This window comes from Cheilinus undulatus, linkage group 11 (assembly GCF_018320785.1).
Source record: "Cheilinus undulatus linkage group 11, ASM1832078v1, whole genome shotgun sequence".
Taxonomy (NCBI): domain Eukaryota; kingdom Metazoa; phylum Chordata; class Actinopteri; order Labriformes; family Labridae; genus Cheilinus; species Cheilinus undulatus.
In genome coordinates this window covers 31,287,236-31,293,235 of record NC_054875.1, presented here as the reverse complement: position 1 = coordinate 31,293,235, position 6,000 = coordinate 31,287,236, and the positions used below count along the sequence as shown (strand labels likewise).

Below are 6,000 nucleotides of genomic sequence, written 5' to 3'. Positions count from 1 at the left end.
ATCCAATGTCAGGTGGGATCGACTCCAGTGCCATGCGACCCTCGATGGGATTGGCAGAATAGTAAATGGATGAATGAATGGGCAGAGCCATGAAGATACTTGGTGCCCCCCCATGGACCTTGACCTCTGCTCAGAAATAGGGCTGGGCGACTTGCAAAAATGATCTAATTGTGTTTTTTCCCCAAATATTGTGATTGTGATTTAATATGCGGTTATTCTTGGGTTAATCTTATGTATTTTTTTGTCAAATTCAAGCAATAAATAACTCCATAAATAAGACCAAGTGTATTGAAATTAATGAAATAATTTCAGAAGCAATTAATCCATCGTAGCATGAATCTGGATATGGGGGTGCAACAAGCTTTAAGCTATAAAGGAGGTGGCTGGGGTGGGGAAGGTGAGGCTGGCTACCAGCTGATTGCAGCTGGGGTATGACATTTGTGAAGTAACGCTAGGCTTCATCAGTTTTAGACAGAATGAGTTTACTATTGTTGCTCATATTGTGAATTGCGATGTCGTTCACTTTGTTTGAGGGCATTATCATTTTTATGTCACTCATTTTGATTAAGAAAAACATACATAAAACACAAAAAGGAGGATTTTTGTAAACCATTATAAAAAATTGACACTTGAATGTTTGCATAATGTGCATAAATCTCTTCCGCTGCAAAAAATTGATTTTTTTTTTTTTAATTGGTATTTTGACATGTTTCAAATTCAAGAAATATTGCATCTTCTGTGATCTGAAAATTGCAGCAAGCCACATTGCAATTTAATCTAATTTGCGATTAATTGCCCAGCCCTAGTCAGAGACCTGTGATTTAAAGGTCTTTGGTTGTTCAGTAGATTTCAATAGAAGACAGCCTTCCCTAAATAGTTTTATGGTCCAAATTGTGACATTTTGTTTGTTAATGCTTATACACTGGCAGCTATTTCTTAGATGAAACCGTAGTGTGTGATTTTTAATGCCATGTGTTGTTTTTTTGTATATTAACTTTGATGTCTGGTCTCTTATTCTAAATACTGGGGTCTGATAAGCCTGTTTTGGCACAGGAGTATTGTTTATGCATGGCATAGCAATAAAGTCAAGCAATCGATCAATCATTTGCTCACTCTTGCTTTTGTTTAATTAATACAGCGTCCCAGCTGACTTTTGACTTCCAGCCAAGATGAAAATGTCACCATCAGACAGGCAAGGGAGCAAAAAAGCAACAGCATACAGAGACAGTAGTATAAATGTCAAGCAGTGATGAATAGACACTTTTATTTAGCAATACAAATAAGATTTCACATCCATCCTCTTCTCTTTTTTACAGAAAAACGTGAGTCACCTAAGAAACAACTCTGAAATAGATGGAGATGTCAGGCTCAAATTACCGGGACGCTCCCTCCGTCACACAGGAGCAGTGGGAGCTGTCTGGGGTGTCGTGCTCCAGCGTCTTTAAATTAATGAGCCATTTGTCAAGTGAGAATTCATCATAGACGCACACACACTCAGCTTGCTGTGAAATAGACTGATTCACGTCATTCTGCCCCCTGAGTGTTGTTAGTTTAACATGCCACAAAGGAAAAAGGAGGAAGACACTTGCTTAAGATAGCTGCATTTCACATTGTTAGATCAGTGCAGGTAAAATAACAATAGTATGACAGCTTAGTGTGTGAATCCTTATAGGTTTCTTATTAACAGTAGGACTATTAATGTTCACTTTCCCATTCCTATACAGTACAGTCCAATTTCCTGTAGATTTTACTGATATTTTCATATTATGCACCACAAACAGAGGTGCTGCTTGTCAAAACAGGCAACTGCTTTGGGGCCCCTGAAGGCTGACAAACTTTAACCCACAGCAGTGGTTGAAAATGTGAAAAGTTTGCAGTGACAGTAGGAAACCTCCCTTAAGGGCTTCCTCTGACAGCACTCACTCGCTGAATAATTCCAGTGAAAACTGAAGTTTGTCAATAAAACAACCAAAGTAAATGAAGAGGAATTATTTATCGGCAAATGAAAAAAAGACAGCAAGGCATGTCGAATGAAAGCTTGTAGGATGCTGATGAGCACTGGCTTCATAATGCGGGTTTACTTCCCAAAGAAAACTTTTCACTTTTCGAAGATAAATACAATTCAGTCAGGGGAGACAAATCAATAATGAATGGCGTATTTTAACAGATGTAATGGAAATGTTTCTTGATGGAAGTTCTTTGGTGCTCGGACTCTATGGGGAGATTCAGTGATGGCAGAATGCCTGTTCTGAATAAATCCATCCATGGAGTGCAGACACTGGCTGTGGAAGACTTACAGATATTGGATGAGCTGAGGCGGACTTTACTATCAGGTGAAGGTAGGCTATTGCCTGGGGCTTAGAACAACCAGGGACCCCACAAACACCTAATAAACTTAAGGTTGAGCCTATATCACCACCAGAATGCCTATTACTTACAAATAACTTGTGATTGCCCTCTACGATATTGGACTAGAACACATCCACTGAATGTATAATAAAGCAGTGGTGTTCACACTTTATTTGCTCAATTGCACCCTTCAGATCAAGTCAAAATATCAAGACAGACCATGATAATATCTATGCAAAATAGCCTGCCTTACATGTGATAAAGTATACTTAGTCATAGTATAGTTTAAGTAATATGATATAACTGCCCTCTGCACACCTAAACTTCAAGGGGGAACCACTGCAATAAAATACCTTCTTTTGGTACAGAAGCCATTTTTTCTTTTAGAAAAAATAAATATTGTACTTGACTTTTGAGGATAAAAAAAGTAAAATTAACTGCCTTGCGCCCCTTTACAAAGCCCAAATGGTGTAGATGGGGAGGCTGAGGGCTCACCAAATGTCAACATGTGAAATTAAGAGCCGAACAGATGGAGAATTATATTCAAAACAGGGAGCAGAACAATGATAAGCTAACAACTGGGTAGAGATGCCATGCTAATGGTTAGAAGACGCCAGCTAACGACAGCTGATTTCCCAATGACAGCCCCTGACCATGACAGCAGGAAAGTTAGTGAGCGCGCAACAAAGGGATGAATGAATGAAGTATGATTGTTAAGCCGATGCACATTCTTCCTACAATGCAAGACCGACAAGTTACAGCTGTGTTAACTTAACAATCCAAAATATCTATTTCAGCTCTATTTTTCTGACTTGATAGAACATGTTTCAGTTTTTAGTTAAACAGTACCTGATCACTGTTAAAATTTTTTGTCAAATCTTTGACAGTCATCCCTTAATCAGTAGACTTTCCCCAGAGTGCTTTTGGGCATTAGACACTTTTGCTCCATGAGTGAAGTTACCTGCTCAGTTAGACACCTCCCACCTGTGGTGGAAAGGTTTGATGTGTTAGAGAGGGCATGTTACACATGATAGAGTACCACGTCATGGTTGGAACAGCACCTTTCGGTTATTATTCCTTGTAATAGTAAAAGTTAGTCTGCATTATAAAACTGATCAAGATGAAACTGCTTAAAATTTTCTGTTCAAAATGAATTACGTTAACATTTTTAAGTAGTGGAAATAGGTTTTTCTGAGTATTTATTAGTCGTACATTTATGTTGGGTTTATTTGACTGAACTGTTGATCTCTCTAACACATAATCATATTTAAATCCAACTCAAAACAACATGTTTAAGTACTTTTAGTAAAGCTACCTGCTCTTCATCCACTTCAACTCCCCCTTATTTCTATCACACGTTTTAATCCCGAGCATTTATGCCACCTTTGGTGGTCCAATTAAGGGGCTATAGGTGCATACTGAATCAGGAATCTTCATCCATCACCATGAGTATACCATCTACTGTATATTAATGTTCCTACCTACTTGTATAAATGAGTCAGTAACTTCACTCATGGTACAAATTTGTTTAAAGCCCTAAGGCATTTTGGGAACTATGACCAAAAAAAAAAAAAAAACACAAAACAACTTAGAATGACTGAGTACTGTTTAGTGAAATGAGTACTGTTTACTGAGCTGAAATAGCTATTTTGGAATTTTAAGTTCACACTTTTTTTAACAACCTCCAACTGTTCCTTTTTACAGTGTATCTTGAGTGGCATGAATAAAAACAATTAAAATGTTTTAAAAATATATGTGGCAATTGCAGTGGATGAGAAACACATGGCTTTATAGAAAGTGCAGTAATATAATACATTGGATTTTAACATAATTTTTAAGTGTCGGAGCAAGTTAGTACAACAAGTTGAGGTAACCTAACATAAATGTCCAAGTACAGGTGAGTTGATATCATTTAAAATGGCTTAGTACCTGCTACTTTAAAATGCTATTTTTTCTTCAGTATGTATTAATAGTAAACTTTTGTGTAACCATTTGTGACTAATATTTTGATTTCTTTTTGCTTAACATTGATTATAGCTTGACTGAGGATATGCTAGAACTGTATTGTTTTGTACTGTTTTAGTATTGTATTTTTCATCTGAAGCATTTTATTGTTTTGTAGATTACATGTGCAATGGGGAAATACAAGATTTTTAATGCTCTTTATGATTGTATTTTGTGAATGTGGATTTTTAGGTGATAAATTATATGACATTTTTGGTAATAAACGCTGGTTAAATGGGGGCCGTGTTGAAAATTTGCAGCATCAAACCAGAACTGCCAAAGACCACAAAACAAAACATTTTCACTTTAGTGTAAACTCCTGCATCTGGTTCTCATTGAGTAGCTGCAATACCGGGGCGAAAACACAAGATGGCGCTGTGTGAGAAAAAGTTAGATATCATGCACACAAAAAAACTTCAAAGGGAAACGCCAAAGACCCAAATATTACTAAAGCAGGATGAATTTTTGCCTTCTGTGTAATAAAAATTAAGCTAAAACATCATATACTTTAGATTGGACGTCGTGCTAGCCGTTAGCCTGGCACTAACTGATATGTAGTGGAAGAAATAGGTAACATTTAATCAACTCGGGATGTTTTGCGACAAAATCCAAACACCACGTTGACCTCCGTCGGGTTTATTTTACACCACTTACTGCGACAAGACAAGGTAATGTTTGAATTCTTCCCCCTAACACTCTGATTGAGTGAGCTTGTGTCATTTCCCGACCATGCTATGATTTCACCCCACACAGAGGCTCACTGATCCTGGATGTGTCAATCTGTGGTGCGGCGCCCGGTAAAAGCTCGCTGCGCTCCCAGAGGAGGTCCTGCAGGGGACAGGAGCACCGCTCACCGTCCGAGCAGGCGACAGTAACACAGACAGGAAGACAAACACTGCCGAGACAGGGCACTTTTTGGCTGTCTGAAGCGGACTGCCTCGGTTAATTGTGATCAGAGTGAGCGGGGTGGTCGCCGCCTGCATCTCTCTCTCTCTCTCTCTCTCTCTCTCTCTCTCTCTGTAAGTGTGTGTTGCTGTTGTTGTGTGTCTCCCCTCCTCAACGCACAGGCGCCCTGCTCCAGTCTGCTGACACACCGGGAGGACAGTCCGCTCTACACGGCCGTGTCATTGGACTCTATGTGGATACAAATCCCGCTGATCGCTGATCCATGGGGAGACTTTAGCCTGCGATCACATACATGAAAACAGGTAAGACACTTTGGTTATTTCTTAGGAGACATTTGCGGACAGCATGTTCCTTATTTTTCAACTTGATCAGCTCTAATGCAATAGAGGACATTCTTGATCGCTGTCAAATCTCAGTTAAATCCCACATATATAACCAAACAGTGAGATTTGTATTTCTAATGTTGCCATCAACTCGTCTCAGTGAGTAATCTCTGAGTTAAAGCAACACTCAGACCCCTGTAACTGATTCCTCCCCTTGTAAATGACATGTGATTTTACTTGGACACACTCCTCTGAGTATAAACTGAAATCCCAGACTAGATTATGAATCTATAAACTGCCTGGTCTGTTAAATCCAGCCAATGGAAGAAAGTCCCCAGATGAGCAAAGGGACACTGTAAGAGGGAGGACACAATTGCTCTCTTGTGTGTGTTGTGTATGTGTGTGAGAGGACGGTTTT

The 6,000-nt window shown here is 39.0% G+C and overlaps 1 protein-coding gene across 1 annotated transcript in view; it reads left to right on the top strand.

Annotated features, from left to right (window-relative positions):
* The first annotated feature begins 5,378 nt into the window (after nucleotides 1-5,378).
* pcbp4 (poly(rC) binding protein 4) overlaps nucleotides 5,379-6,000 on the top strand; it is a 77,967-nt gene continuing 77,345 nt past the window's right edge. Inside the window, exon 1 of the mRNA XM_041798348.1 lies at nucleotides 5,379-5,561. The gene's annotated coding sequence lies outside the window, so the exon portion shown is untranslated. The remainder of the gene's footprint in view (nucleotides 5,562-6,000) is intronic.